This window comes from Drosophila grimshawi, unplaced genomic scaffold (genome assembly GCF_018153295.1).
Source record: "Drosophila grimshawi isolate 15287-2541.00 unplaced genomic scaffold, ASM1815329v1 contig_1377, whole genome shotgun sequence".
In the NCBI taxonomy this organism is placed as follows: Eukaryota; Metazoa; Arthropoda; class Insecta; order Diptera; family Drosophilidae; genus Drosophila; species Drosophila grimshawi.
Window position 1 is genome coordinate 4,647,032 of NW_025062900.1, and position 14,501 is coordinate 4,661,532.

Here is a 14,501-nt window from a genome sequence, read left to right on the forward strand (position 1 = left end):
AAGTATGCAATAAAAAGGCAAGAAGATTGTAAAGCTGCTAACCGTAGGTTAGGCACGCCTACAAGATACTCTGTTATGATTTTTGAGAGTATCTAAAATCGTAGGAATGAACTTAGAATATATACAAGTAAAATATGAACTGCGATATAGAAAGGAAACTGAGAAATTTGATGATGTTTTAGAAGTACTTTCTTTATAAATATATGTTTTCAATACTATTATTTCGCTCAGCTTTTCAAACAAAATGTCTGATATACAGAAAAAAAGCTTAAATATTCCATGATTTCAGAATTGAATTTTAAATTTTCTAATTGTTATCGCTGTCAGTTTTTCAAAACAAAATCCATCTTGCACGTCACTCAAACTTTCAGTGCAGAGCTATTCCCAAAAAGAAGTATAAAGGGCAAAACATGTAAATATTGAGAAAATGCTAAAATTCTCGCAGAGTCACAGTTGCTGCAAAACAGCAGCTGCGACTCGTGTTTTTGGGCTGGCAAAAATCTAATTCTTGAAAATAAACACATATCTAATAATAAAATAATGTAAAGCCGCGACAAAGTCAAAAGAGAGAGACAGATATAGGGAGAGAGGGAGAGAGAAAGAAAAACTCGCTGAGATTGTGTAACAAAAGTAGACAACCTAAAAAAATATAAGTTTCGGTTGCAAGTTGCCAGTTGCCAGTTGCCAGTTGCCAGTTGCCAGTTGTGAGTTGCTTGTTGATTTGGGTCGCGGCAAGGACTCAGCAAAGCTTAGTTCTACACTCCGCTACTTGCAGCAGTTGTTGCTGTTCTTGTTGTTATTACTATTGTCCAGTTGCTGTGGAATCTTGGCAAGCAGATGACAGTAAAAATATGTCAGGCAGCCTTGCCTTGTCCAGCGCTCTAAAAACTTTGACTACTGTCCATCTGTTTGTCTTGCATCTCACTCACTGTCGCTGTTGCTATCTCTTTCTGCCTGTTACTCTTTCTATTTGAAATATGCTTTGCTGCAGATTATATAAACTGTGTTTCCATTGTTGTTCTTGCTGTAAGCGCTTGTCGCTGAACATTTCATTCATTTGTTTTGCGGTTTTGTTCAGCTTTTGGCGCTGCACACTTTTCCTATCCCCGTCTTTGCCTCCCCGGCTTTTATGCCGTCGTTTCCTTTGCAGTTTATTTTGTTCACTTTTCTTTTTCTCTGGTTTTCTTTTTTTTTTGGCATTTTTGAAACGCAATTTTAATTTTTAGTGTTGCTGCAACGCGCACGCCTCGTGTTTTGTTAGCATTTTCATAAATATTCACAGCTCTCGTGCTGAGCTAAGCTCGCCGAGATCTGAGTCTGACACTGAGCAATCAGAGAAAGAAAGCGGAGAGCAGAGGAGAGGAGAGGTGAGTTGGCTGACGACCACAAAGGGAAACGTACGGGTTACTCATGTATCGTGGCTGGACCTGAACAGCAAACCCTCAACTCCCACCCCCTCCCAACCATCCCTTTCACCGACAGCCCGTCAAGTTTGGAATTACACGCTTGTTACACGTGCAACGTGTGTGCGGCAGCCGCGTGCCCCACTCGCGATTCTGGACTAACAATTGTACAGTCTCAAAAATAACAAAAAAAAAAAAGAGAAAAAAAATCTAAGCCCCCATTTGCGCTAACAAAGTGGCAAGCAAGACGGGAGAGTTGAGTTGCAGTTGCAGACGCAGTCATTCGCTTGCAGCCTTTCGATTTGCAAATTGCATAACAATTCGCCAGTTGCCAGTTGGCAAAACTTTGCAGCAATTTAAACCGCTGCAGGGAAGGGAATGAGAGGTGGCAAGGGATAAGTGGAATAGGGCGTGGCAATTTCTGGTCTGGTAGAACCACATAAACCTAAAGCTTGTGGAAATTATGTCTAAAAGCAAAACAAATAAAATTGAGACAAGTTGAAGTTGAGTTCCGATTGGACCAGTTCAAAAATCGTTTGGCTTAAAAGCTCGAGATGAAACTAAAAAAGAAAACAATGCAACTGTTAAACGATATACAAATTAAATATAATGTTTCAATTCAATATGAAAATCAGCTTAAGGGCTTTACCAATCATGCTAAACCCAATTGAGTCTAATCCCAAAACCACAATACACAAATTTTGTTGATGCGTTGATGCAATCGCTTCCAATTTGATTTAACAATAATAAACAAACAATTTCAACAATTTGCAATTAAAATCTAATTAATTTCACATGCAATTGAACCCGAACCGAACCGGTTCAGTGGATCCATTTCGAAACGCGTCGGCATTTTGAAGAGCTTGCAGTTTCAGCTGTTTTAATCTCCAAGCACAAATTCACATTGCGTATACGCAGCGTAACATTAATTTTATTTCCACTCAACTTTGCTAGATCCCCTGTCTTCACCCATTTCATGTTAAGTATTATTGCAATAAAAATTTGAAATGGCAAACATTCGGATTGCTGTCAGCCAAGACTTTTTTATATATTTTCTTTTTTGAGGGGACTACCGCTCCTTAGTTTGTCTCTCAATGCTGCGCTTTTTGACTCTTGCAATATGCATATTTTAATGTAAAATGCAAAAAATTACTTTCATTTTCCTCGAAATTGGTTTTTACAAGCAGCAAAAGCCAAGTTAAAAAACTTGCTGAGCCAAAACAAGCACAAACAGCGCTCACAAAAAAAAAAAACTCTTTTTTCACTCGCTTTCATTCATTTTGCTGCTTATTTTTTATCAAGTGAAAAATGCAACAGTACCCGCTGCTCAAACCCCCCTCCGTTCACAGTTCCTTATCCCTGTTGCATTACAACACTCAGCTGAGACTGCCAGGCGCCCCGCCATACCCCGCCTTGGGGCCCTTCGCTTTTGTTGATCCTCTCTCTCTCTCGTGCAATATATGCAATTCAAAAGTTTTTAATTTAGCGCCAACTTAGCGCTGAGACTTACAACGCAAAGCAACTGGAAGAGAACAACTGGCGCAGATGAAGACGAGGGGGTGGGGAGGAGTGGGTAAGGTGTGTGTATGTGTGTGAATGTGTAGAATTGTTGCTGAAATATGCTTTAAAGCATAATCAACTTTCTTGGAGATTGCTGCCTGCTCTCGATGTTCTGCAAATGGCCCGTTGCCTTGGCAAAAGCTAATTCCCCAGCTGCCACCCCCTTTTCTACAACTCCTACCACCTATTCCATCCCCCTCCCCCCTATTGTATTCTCCTATGTGTTTGACCAGAATGCAGTGATGCTTAAGACGCGACCGAGCGCATTTTATGCGTAAATCTGCCTGGCTAGTAATGGACAGCGCCAACGGCTTAAGTCCCACGTCAGCTCGACTACAGGATTCACCTGCTTCCCTGCCTTCGCCTCCGCCTCCTCTCCCAATGAAGAGCTTAGCATGCGAGTAAAGGGCAGCATTTGCGAAAGGCGAGTGGCAGCAACATGAGGCACATGCTGCCGCCTGAAACAGCAGCTTGCAACTCACTGAACCATTCACGCAGTGGCTTTCGCTTACAACTCAGCAGAAAGGTGTTAGCTTTGCAGGATTCAGCTAGAGAGCTCTCTAAAGTCCTGGAACACGAAATGGAATTCGTAGCTGGTAAAATGACTTACATATCCTATAATTCTGATGAAAGCGGAGAAATGCACAATTGACGTTATTAGTAGCTTGTTGCGGGAGTTATTTTAATATTATCAATCGATAATTACACCTGTACTTAAATACAATTACTTAAGTAATTGGATTTTAAATACTCTCATTGTGTAAGTTATAAGTTGGATGTAGTTGTAAAAGTATTTTACATAATTCTATCCACAAAATTACTCAAGTAATTAAGACTTTGAGCTGTAGCCAGCGAAAGATATTTAATCTCAAAATGTTACCTTACATAATTAATAATTAAATAGTTACTTTAATCAAACAGGAAGCACTTTGGTATTTTAAAGGCATGAATTTAACGTGTCAAATGAATTCTTAAATAGTTGCAAATATTTATGCACCTTAATTTTCTAGACGATAGTTAGAGATCCACACTTTATTACAATAATTGGGAGGGACTTTATGCACTGTAATCTGTTAGCTCTATTCTACCCCTTTCTGAACCCATAGCTCTCAAATCAAACCTAATTCTTGCACGAACAGTCTAATCTTTGTCAGCTTGAGTGGTTCTCGGTCTTCACAGTTTTCACAGTTTTCTCTGACACATTCTGTTATGAAATCCTTCGAGCCTTGCTCTTTATTGACACAAACATTGTGATGCATGTATAAAAAGCTTATCTGAGCACTTTCTAATGACTTTTATACAGCAAAAAGCTCAACTTGTATCCGATTCACACTTCCTTTTTAGTTTTCAACAAACATAAATCGCTCAACTCAATTCAAGTAGTTTTTTTTTAGATTTTTTATTTCGGTTCACACACCTTTAAACTTTAAACTAGTTCAGCGTTGACGACTTTTCAACGGTCAACCAAACATGAGCTGGGTGCCTGAAGGCAGACAAAGGGGGAAGCGGAGGTTAGCAGCACGTGGGTGTTTTGGGTCAGCTGTTGGAGCAGTGTCCGTCCATCGCTTGGGGGTTGTGCCCAGGTCAGCTGCAGCTGAAGAGGGGAGAAAATTGCAACTTTTATTTTGGTAAATTTGTGAACGACTCTCTCGCTCTCCCTCTCTCTCTCTCCCTCTCTCGCTCTCTAGTAATGTTGTTCTTGTCGTTGGTCATGTTTTTCCACAATTTTTTTGTTTTCGTTTTTGTTGTTATTTAACCCTTGTCAAGTCGCGTAGTGGCCCCAAAAAAAATATGTGGGTCACTTGACGCACAGCAGCAGCAGGAAAAACAACAACAAGAACAACCACTAGAAAAACAGGAGCTGGAAAATTTATTGTGCGTCGTTGTCGCCGCCAGTTTTTAGTTTCTGGTCAGAGCTTTGGCTGCCAAAAAAAAAAAAGAAACCTGAACAACAACGACAATGTTGATGTTGTCATGCAGTCATGCTCCAGTTTTCTAACCGACAAAACTGTTGCCCCTCCACACACACACGCACACTCGCACTCACACACACACGCACACACACATATTCACAGGGATAGCACTCTCCTCCCGCTGCTTCATTTAGTGTCTGTCTTATGGGCTTATAGCGTTTGACAGTTTTTTTTTTTTGGGTCTATTTCAGAGCCGAATTCTATTTGGTTTTAATTTATTGAAGCACTTTTGAAAAGCGCGACACTGTTGACCAGCTAGGCTATATAGATAATATTAATAGCCTCAAGTGGTGGTCAGCTAAAAGGTGAATGCGTCGCCCCACGCCTCACGCTCCCCGCCCATCGCTCCTATTCCCGAATAGGGCCCTAAAAAAAAAGAAGAAAAAAGACATTTGCGTGAAAGATGTCACGCCATAAACTTTGTTTATTGAACCATTAGGCGAGCGATAGGCAACAACAAGACTCGACTCTCACAATCACTGAAATAATGCCGCAATAAAATGCGCTGACAAATGAGAATCGAAGCAGCTGGTAAACAACGTAAGAGGGCAGACCCCAATGCCAACTAATGAGTTTTACTTTTCCATTTCAATTGACAGGCATATATCATGCCCTCAGAACACAGCGAAAGAGTTTCAGTTTGCTTCTTTTTTATTTCCTTTAAATTGAACAACATAACTCGTTAAAAAAATAACTTTAGCTATAAAAACTAGACAGCTGAAAGGGTTGCATTTTTTTTAAATTATAGAAGAAGTTTGTTTAGGTGAGATTTAAGCTCCCACTAGAACACTAAATTTAATTTAAATATCAGATTTATAGCTAATATTTATACAAAAAGTTATATTTTACATATCCGAAATCTCAAATCCCAAAAGCCCTTTGCAAATGATACAAAAAGCTAATGCAAGAGTTAAAATATTTCATGGATTAGACCAAATATAAGGGAGTGAATCGGAAGTCAGTTATCTATAAATCGCTGCAGCATAATTCAAATGGAACGCCGCCCTAACTTTGTATGTTGCACGTTGCAAGGACGTTGATGTAGTTGATTTTAAATGGGGTCGAGACACATTCGAAACGTTGCACAAATTGGGCGTAACGAGCACATTTACAACACTAAATAATAAAGCGCATGAGTTGCAGCAAAGTTCAATGCTGCATGTTCAAAAGTTGGATTGTCAGCAAGTAAGTTGAAGTAAAACGGATTTATGGCAACTTTTTAATACACATTTATCTGCTCGTGTACATAAATAAAGTCGGAGATGTAAGCTGCAAACAGAGCAGAGCAGGGCACTATTCAACACTGCTTACAGACAGAGATAAATGTTTACTGCAGTACCATTCCGCCTAGGCATATACTTAACTATTAAATACTTAAACCAGGATGTCAAAGCGGAGCCGGAGATGCAACTTTACGGATTGATATTATGAATCGGAACCCTACATCAACATTTCTTAAGAACTAGTTACAGAAACCGATGTTAGACCGATGTTGTGCGTTCATATAGTAAATTAATTTAAAAACATAGTACACAGCTGCTAGCAGTATTGCTACTCCTGACTAGGTTTAAGCTCGAAGTATACAAAATCTATAAATAACTTTGATAAATTTAATTAAGCTTCAAGGGTTGGCTAGCGTACTTTTCAGAATGATTACTTTGCTATTGCAATTGAGTAACAGCTACTTTTCTTCCTATATATATATATAGAAAGAACAATTGTTGTTGCAGTACAGGGAATAGTTAATATATCTTTCTCTCCCCACCCCCCTTTCCCACTCCGTGCTTCATTTGCCGCATCTCCTTGCTGCATTTATATATATTCATTCAGCAGCTGTTTAAATAGCCAAGTTTGTTGCACACAGCTAATTAAGTCAAGTTTATGCAAAAGGGTTTCTTTCACTCGCTTCGCTTTCGCAAATTTGCACCTGGGCACAGCCCACACGCCACCCCTCCATGCCTCCTCACCACCAATCCACCCTTATCCCAAACACCTGCTTAGCACCTACTTCTCCTGCTCCTGCTCCTTCTGTTACTGTCTCTAATGTCTTTGTTTTCCCACACACATTGGCTCCCAAGTCTGCCCCTGTTAATGACAACTCCTTCCCTCCCTCCCCAACCCCTGCTCTATAATGTGCAAATGAGCAAGCTAAATTGAGTTGCCATTGCCTGACACATTGCAACAACTCAACCCTACCCCCATCAATCCCTCCATTTTCCGTGAAGTTCATTCGACAATGACACTGATGGATTTGCTGCTAATCAATAGGAAATGAGCTGAGGCAACAACAGCAGCAGCAGCAGCAGCAGCGGCAGTCGCAACTGTTGCAGCTTAATCCATCTCACCCCATCTGCTGCTGCACTGTTGCAGGTTGTTTCTCCCTCTCTCTGTCTCTCTCCCCCTCTCTCTCTCTCTGCCCCCTCAGCTTTTTTCAGCTGAATGAGAATCCACACAACTTCTGGCCAGCGGCAGAGTTTTTGCATGTGTGTGTAAGTGTTGGTTAACAGATATATATTTTTTTTAATTTTTTGCCAGTGCGCTTAACTTTTGTTTTACGAGAAAATATTGTACAAGTTTTTTAATTGCTTTTACGCTTAAAAAGCATGCAAATTGTGCCAAAGTTCAACATGTGTGTGTGTGTGTGTGTGTGTGTGTGTTGAACAACAACTTTATTTCCATTTCAGTTGCATATTTGGCAACACTCGCTCAGTTAATTTTTGTACTGGGCAAAGGAGAGAAAAACAATTGGCAAGTAAAAGTTTATATACCCTATGTTATCTATTTCAGTTCAGATGATGTCTTGCGTTTGATTTATGATTACATATGGAATTTTTGGCATTTCTACGCAAGTCCCATTCAAAATGAAGAAGAAGCAGAAGAAAAAATATGAGAAGACAGATTCGATAAATATTCATGGCATTAAAACCGAAACAATTAACTTAATTGATTTGAGGGCGTGTGTGAACTTAGCTAAACTCAACTCAACTCAGCCAAGTGGGCGTGGCACGTTTCAAACAACAAACGACTGTCGATTGATTACTTAAAAATTATGTGTGAAACCAAAAAAAAAAAAAAAAAACAACAACAACAACAACACAACAGCAGCAAGATGAAGATGAGCTGAAACACAGAATGTGGAGAACTTTTGCCAAAGAAGTTTTCAAATTAATTCGTGTCTCTAGGCAACCGCAAACGAAACTTTTGAATTGGTAAAATGCTTGAGAAATCCACAATAAATAAATGCAAGAAACGACGGAAAGATGCCCTCAAATTGAGTCTTGTAAAAGTGTTCTATTGTTGGAAATGTTAGCAAAGTTAACCAGGGCCTAGAAATGGATACGTTTTTACATATGATCAATATTAAGTCAAGTTGTTTAGAAACATTAATCTTTAAAATGGTTGCTTTAGTTGCAATTGTGTATCGAATAATTTCTGAGATGCCTCCTTCAGTCTGTTGCATACTTCAGCGCAACTTCCTTGCACCCCATTTTGAAAGGGTATAAAAAGTAATAGATTTTGCAGCATATTTGCAGTTATTTCACACACTCGAATTTAGCCTTGGCCAGAGGCTATAATAAATGCAAAATAAAACAGTCCATCGAGGCAATTAGCATACGTCTGTTTCAGATACACTTTTGTATATATATCTGTGCGTAGTATCTGTATCTGTATCTGTATTTGTATTTAATTTTAATTGAAATTCATTTACATTTGAGGCCAACAATTATGCACATTTCCCAGGCTGCCGAAAAACAAGGCAAGAAACGAAACGATTTGTAAATGATGCACGATAAAAACCGAAAAACGTATTTGGACACAATTTGCATAAATTAAAATACCCAAAAACACAGACAGACCATAATACACCGAGATAAAAAGTTTGCTCGTATGCTAAAAATGTTGAGAGAATATGTGAAAATATCTAGCTAGAAATATTTCCCATTGGATTCATTAGCTCGTTATCTGTAAATACGACTTGATCCATAATGCATTATGAGCTGGCCAAAGAAGAAAACATTTTTGTGAGCGGAAAAATCATTTTGCAAAACGTTTTTGCTTCTTGGCATCATGTGGAAAGTAAAATGTTTTGTGTGCTGCATAATCTCATAATCGATGCAATTTATATGAAAATACTAAACAAATTGCATAACACTCGCACGCACACAAAATCTCTCTCTCCCTCTCCCTCTCTCTCTCTCTCTCTCACTCCCTCTCCGTCTGGCTTGAGCATATCTGTGTAATACAATCAAAAAGTTTGTTAAGCGCATTATGCATGCAATAGCCAAAGAGAGGGGAGCGAGGAGCGGGTAGAGGACAAAAGTCTGACCAGTAATGGCAATGGCCTTTGTGTTTGGCAGCTGTGCTCATTGTGCATGAAGTTAACATGAAATTTGCTTGAAATCTTTTGCCCCGTTTACTCATTGTTGTTGTGGTTGTTGTTGTTGTTGTTGTTGCAACACACACACACGCATGTGTGTTATGTGTGCTGTTGCAAAGTGTAACGAAAGATGTTTGAAAGTGAAATGGAAAGTGAGTCTGGGTGTGAATGTGTTGTATAAATGATTACACATTGTTGTTTTTATTGTTTTTGTGGTTGTTGTTGTTGCTCAGTGTTGGTAAATATTCAACAAACACGTGCTTTATTTCAAGACATTTTTCCAGTTGCGAATTTGTGCATAAATTGAATATTAGGCAAGCAAACATTTGACAAAAACTGCTCAGATTTAAAATAAAATGATTTAAGACGGAAATTAAATGAATTTTGAATCTGAAATAAAATGCACTGTGCAACTGACAAGTTATAAAAAATTCAATTACGGTTAGCAAACAAACTTGAATAGAAGAAGTTTCAAGTTGAGGATATCTCGACTAGCAGATTCCCTAAATGCAGCTGTTAAAAGTAGTTTTTTGCAATATGAAAATATGTTTTGATTAACAAAATCTGTTTTTTCTTCTCTCTGCTTGCTGAATGAAAATATTTTTCATAAGAATAGCTGGATTTACTTTCGTAGGAATTTTGTCATGAGTTATAACTGAAATGGCTTCAATTTTACTTAAGCCACGGAGATAAATGTAGAAAACAATTGTCATTTTTTGATTGCTTTGATCTTCAAATAGTGCTAAACAAATTGAAATTTGTAGAAGTTATACTCCCATACTCAACATTTAAGGTCTCTCAAAGTAACAAACAGACAAGGGTAAATTGAATAGTCTCTTGTTAATGCTGATCAAGAATATATGTGCATTATGGGGTCTTAGCTGCTTCCCCCTACTTTTGTCCAACTTCAATATAACCTTTTTCGCATTTCTAATGGTTTCCGGGTATAAGCAATTTAGAGGGCTGAAACAAACATGATTTCTTAAAAACCCTAAGCAAATGAGCCAATTGCCAAAAACAATCAACAAAAAATAAAATTAAAAGCAAAACTTTTTAAAGTAATAGGGCAGGCAAATATGAGCTCAACTAACTCAGTTTGTGGGCAAATATTTGCAGCAAACATACAAAAATCTGCTGGCAAGTGAAATTTTGTGTTGGCCAACATTTATGCCACTGGTGAATTAGCTTTTTTGTTTGCTGGGGTTGCCGGTGGTGGTGCGAGTGGGATGCAGTGGCTGGGGTCTGCTCCTCCCCCCCTTGGGACCGAGCACATTTAATTGTGCGTGCACAATTTGCACACACACACACACACATGCACACACGAAAGTACACACAGAGTCAATTTAGTGTAAAATTTGAAACGATTTTCATTTTTTTTTGTTTTTGTAAACGTGGCCAACAAGGACAAAGGATAATCCAGCAGGGACACTGAGAACTTTAAGCATGTGTTTATCAACTCGCAAAATCGCAAAATGAGTTGGCAAATTTTCGTGACACAAAGTTGTGTCATTTAAAAAGCCGTTTCTGTATAAGCAAACAGATAATAAATAATAATTGCACACTCAAAGTGAACTTTGGAGCAAAAAGAGACGAAGAAAAGCCCTAAACAAAAAAAAACGAGGAACAGAAACAGAAATCGAAATCGTTTCGAGCATAAAAACAAAAACAGCCCACGAAAACAAATGAAAAACTCAAAAAGAACAGAATTGGCCAATAATCAAGTGAAAAATGCAGAAGCTAAATGATATATAAGGAATGAAGAGCGCAGAATGTAAAAAACAGTCGAGAATCAAAGTCGTGCCTCAAAAAATTGCTGAAGCCAACAAAAAAACAAGTAAAAATGCTGTAGTCGACTACGATATACCCTGATCCCAGCTGTTAAATATATTACGAAAACAAACAGTTGATCAATAATATACATATATATATTCTGTCTAAATTAGAAGATTCTTCTCTTCTTCACTTGTCGGAAATCGAATTGTATCGATATTCGAGAAACTGAGGCAGTTATCGATAAAAAATAAAGCAAACTTGATCTGCGCCGGGTATACGAGAACCTATATCCCAAATTTGAAGTCTCTAGCTGAGATCTGCTTTTATTTCAAGACTTTTGCCCATATTTTACTGTACTGTAACAAGTACAGTGAGTACAGGAAACAGACGCAATTAAAAATGCAATAAGAAACAAAGAAAAACAAAAACAGTGCCTATTTTGTATTTTATTTGTTTTCGCTGGCAAACGTGCTGTGCATGCATGCAACATGACTTTGGATGAGGGGCGGACGAGGGGAGGAGGCAGGTTGACCAGTTGCATAAACACACATGTGCAACAAATTGTTGCAGGCAGCACGTTCGCAAAATGATAAACAGAATCTATTGCATACTTTGTGGCGAGAACAAACCAGACAAGAAGAATAGCAGATAAAAGAGAAAAGGGAGAACGGGTTGAAGAAGAAGAAAAAACAGCAGCAGCAGCAGCAACACAACAACATTGTTGATAAGGCTCAGAGGCAGCCAGACAAAGTTAGCTAGGTGAAATGGACGGCGACATGCTGCTGCTGCCTGCTATTGCAAGGGTTGTCATCATCAACAAAGTAATCATGCGTTCCACGAGCAAAACTTTTACTCATCTGCCACAAGTTGTGCTGCTGCTGCTGCTTCTTACATTTATTTTTATAATTTACGTTCAGTTTTCTTTTTTGTGTTTTTTTTTTGTTTTTTGTTGCGAGCAAAATTTTATTATTAAAATGCAAAATTGAAAATGGCTGCGACGTGCAGAGCAGTTGCAACTGGAAAGGGGAGGGGTGGATGTGAAGCGAATGCATATGCGTGATAAGGAGAAACAGCAGCACAAAGAAGAAGAAGAAGAAGAGAATGCGATGAGTGCTTTAATATTAAACGCTGAAGAGATTTTTGCAAAATAAGAGAAAGAGAAGCAGCTGAAAAATACTCTGCGGCAACTCTGCGCAAATTGCGCACATGTTTTCGCTTTGTCTTTGATTTAATTTCAAGTTTCACAACACTGGCTCAAAGTAATAACAACGTTTACTTCAGCTAAGCACACACATATTAAACTTACACATCTTGCAAGCATCTTGCGTCTCTTTCTGGAGGATAACACGTAATAGTTGCTTACCTGCAAAGACAAAGATAAAGAGAGAGAAAGAGCATTTGGTAAGTAATTGGCATTGGCAAAGTTAAACATATTTAAAATTTAATAGCTACAAAGTACTCAACTGGCAAAATACCCTATAAAAAGATTGAGAGTATATTTAAATATAATTATTAATTTAATAAAAGTCTTATTTTGCAGATTTGCTGTCAAGTTTTATGTAGAAAGAGACTCTGTAAAAACCTAAACCGATTTTCAATCTCAAGGCCAAGGGAAAATGCATTTAATTATTTAAATTCTGTCAAAATAAAACAAAGAAGAAATTTCTTTAAATTTCCGTAGAAAATGTAAACAGCTTTTCAAGCGCTTAAAGAAATCGTCTCTTGGATCATTAAACTTTTTGAGCAGAGCTTGTAAAAAAAAGAAAAGCAAAAAGCGCTTGAAAATCTTCTCACGGTAAAAATGTTTTGCATTTGCATTTCATTAAAAGATTAGCTACTGTATACATATATATATATATATATATATATATACTATATGTGTATATAGACTATATATAGATTTAAGAGCTGACAAATGAAATGAAATAAAATGAGACGAGACGAGATGAAATGAAAATGGAAGAAGGACAAAGTAAGTAGTTCAGTTCAGATAGCGGGTGTAAAATTTCATTTAATTACATGGAATACGCACAGTGCTTAGCGGCTAATGCGAAAGAGAGAGAGAGGGGAATAGAGAGACATATGTGTGCGTTTCTCTCCAGCTGACATTGAACAGGAAGCTCAGATTTCACATGCTGAAAGACTCGCAGCAAACAAATTGTAATGGGAGACAGGCAAAGAAGAGAGAGGTGAGGTGAGTTGAGTGTCGGATGGTGGGGGGGGGCTAACTAATAATGACGTTAACATGAGAAACGAGCTACAAAAGCAGCAGCAAAAAGCGCAAGAGAAATATGAATATGCATAAGATGCAGAGAGAGAGTGGGAGAGAGAGAGCGAAAAAGAGAGTGGGTTACAACAAAAAGCCAATCTGAACGCAAATGCAACGCTGAAACAAAAGACAAAAAGCAGAGCGCATAAAAAAATATTTCACACTCAAAGCGACCAAGTCGAAGTTTAATCGAGGAGGTGGAGAGGGGAGGGGGGCTGACAAAAACCACCTGAGGCTATGAAAATTTTATATATATTTATATATATATATATGTATATATTTTTTTTGCAAGCAAAGCAAACGGACAGCGCTGACTTCCAAGGCGGCACAACCAAAGACAGCTGAAAAAGAGAGGAGGGCGAGAGGAGAGAGAGAGAGAGAGAGAAACACAGATAGGGGAGGGGGCACACACATGTCTGCTGCGGGCGCACTTGTCAATGTGAAGTGTTCGATTAAATGCGGGCGACAGGGAAAGACAGAGCGAGAGAGAGAGATAGAGAGAAGAGAGAGCTGAAGAATTGCCTAGCGGCTGATTTTTGCATTAGAGCAGTAAAAAGGCTGCCGCCGATGACAAAATGATAAGGGCCGGAAATTTGCACACACAGAGAGAGATATGTGAAGAATACGCAGAAGATGAAGAAGAGGAAAGGGAGGAGGCAGCCGATGCAGGGTGTAAACAAGTGTTGCGGCATACCAAAAGCAAATAACAATGAAAACAACACACACACAAGACGAAAGAGGGAAGAGAGGAAGAAGACTGAGAGAAACAGCAGCAGCAGCAGCAAAAGCAGCTGCAATATAAGCAAGCAAGCAGAAGAAGCAAAATATGAGGCAAATGAAGCTGAAATTCGCTTGGTAATCGTAAAATCTGTGGCAGAGAGTGATGCATAAATATTGTTGCAACACATGAGCTACGAATCTCATTTCGTCGTACGTTGTTGTGCCACAATTAAAATGCCCAATTTCCGGTGTGGCAGAAACCAATAACTAGAAAATATTCAATGAAACTCACAACTGAACCAACAACAACAACAGAAAGAACAACAGCAAAAAACGAAAACAAAGCAACAAAAAATCAAGGAAATCAAAATCAAATTAAAATCGAAATGAATTTTTGTTTAGGTAGCAACTGAATTGGATTCGAT

The 14,501-nt window shown here is 38.5% G+C and overlaps 1 protein-coding gene across 1 annotated transcript in view; it reads right to left on the reverse strand.

Annotated features, from left to right (window-relative positions):
- The window catches only part of LOC6562437 (hemicentin-2), a 128,178-nt gene that overhangs the window by 59,104 nt on the left and 54,573 nt on the right, over positions 1-14,501 (reverse strand). The gene's annotated exons all lie outside the window — the stretch shown is intronic.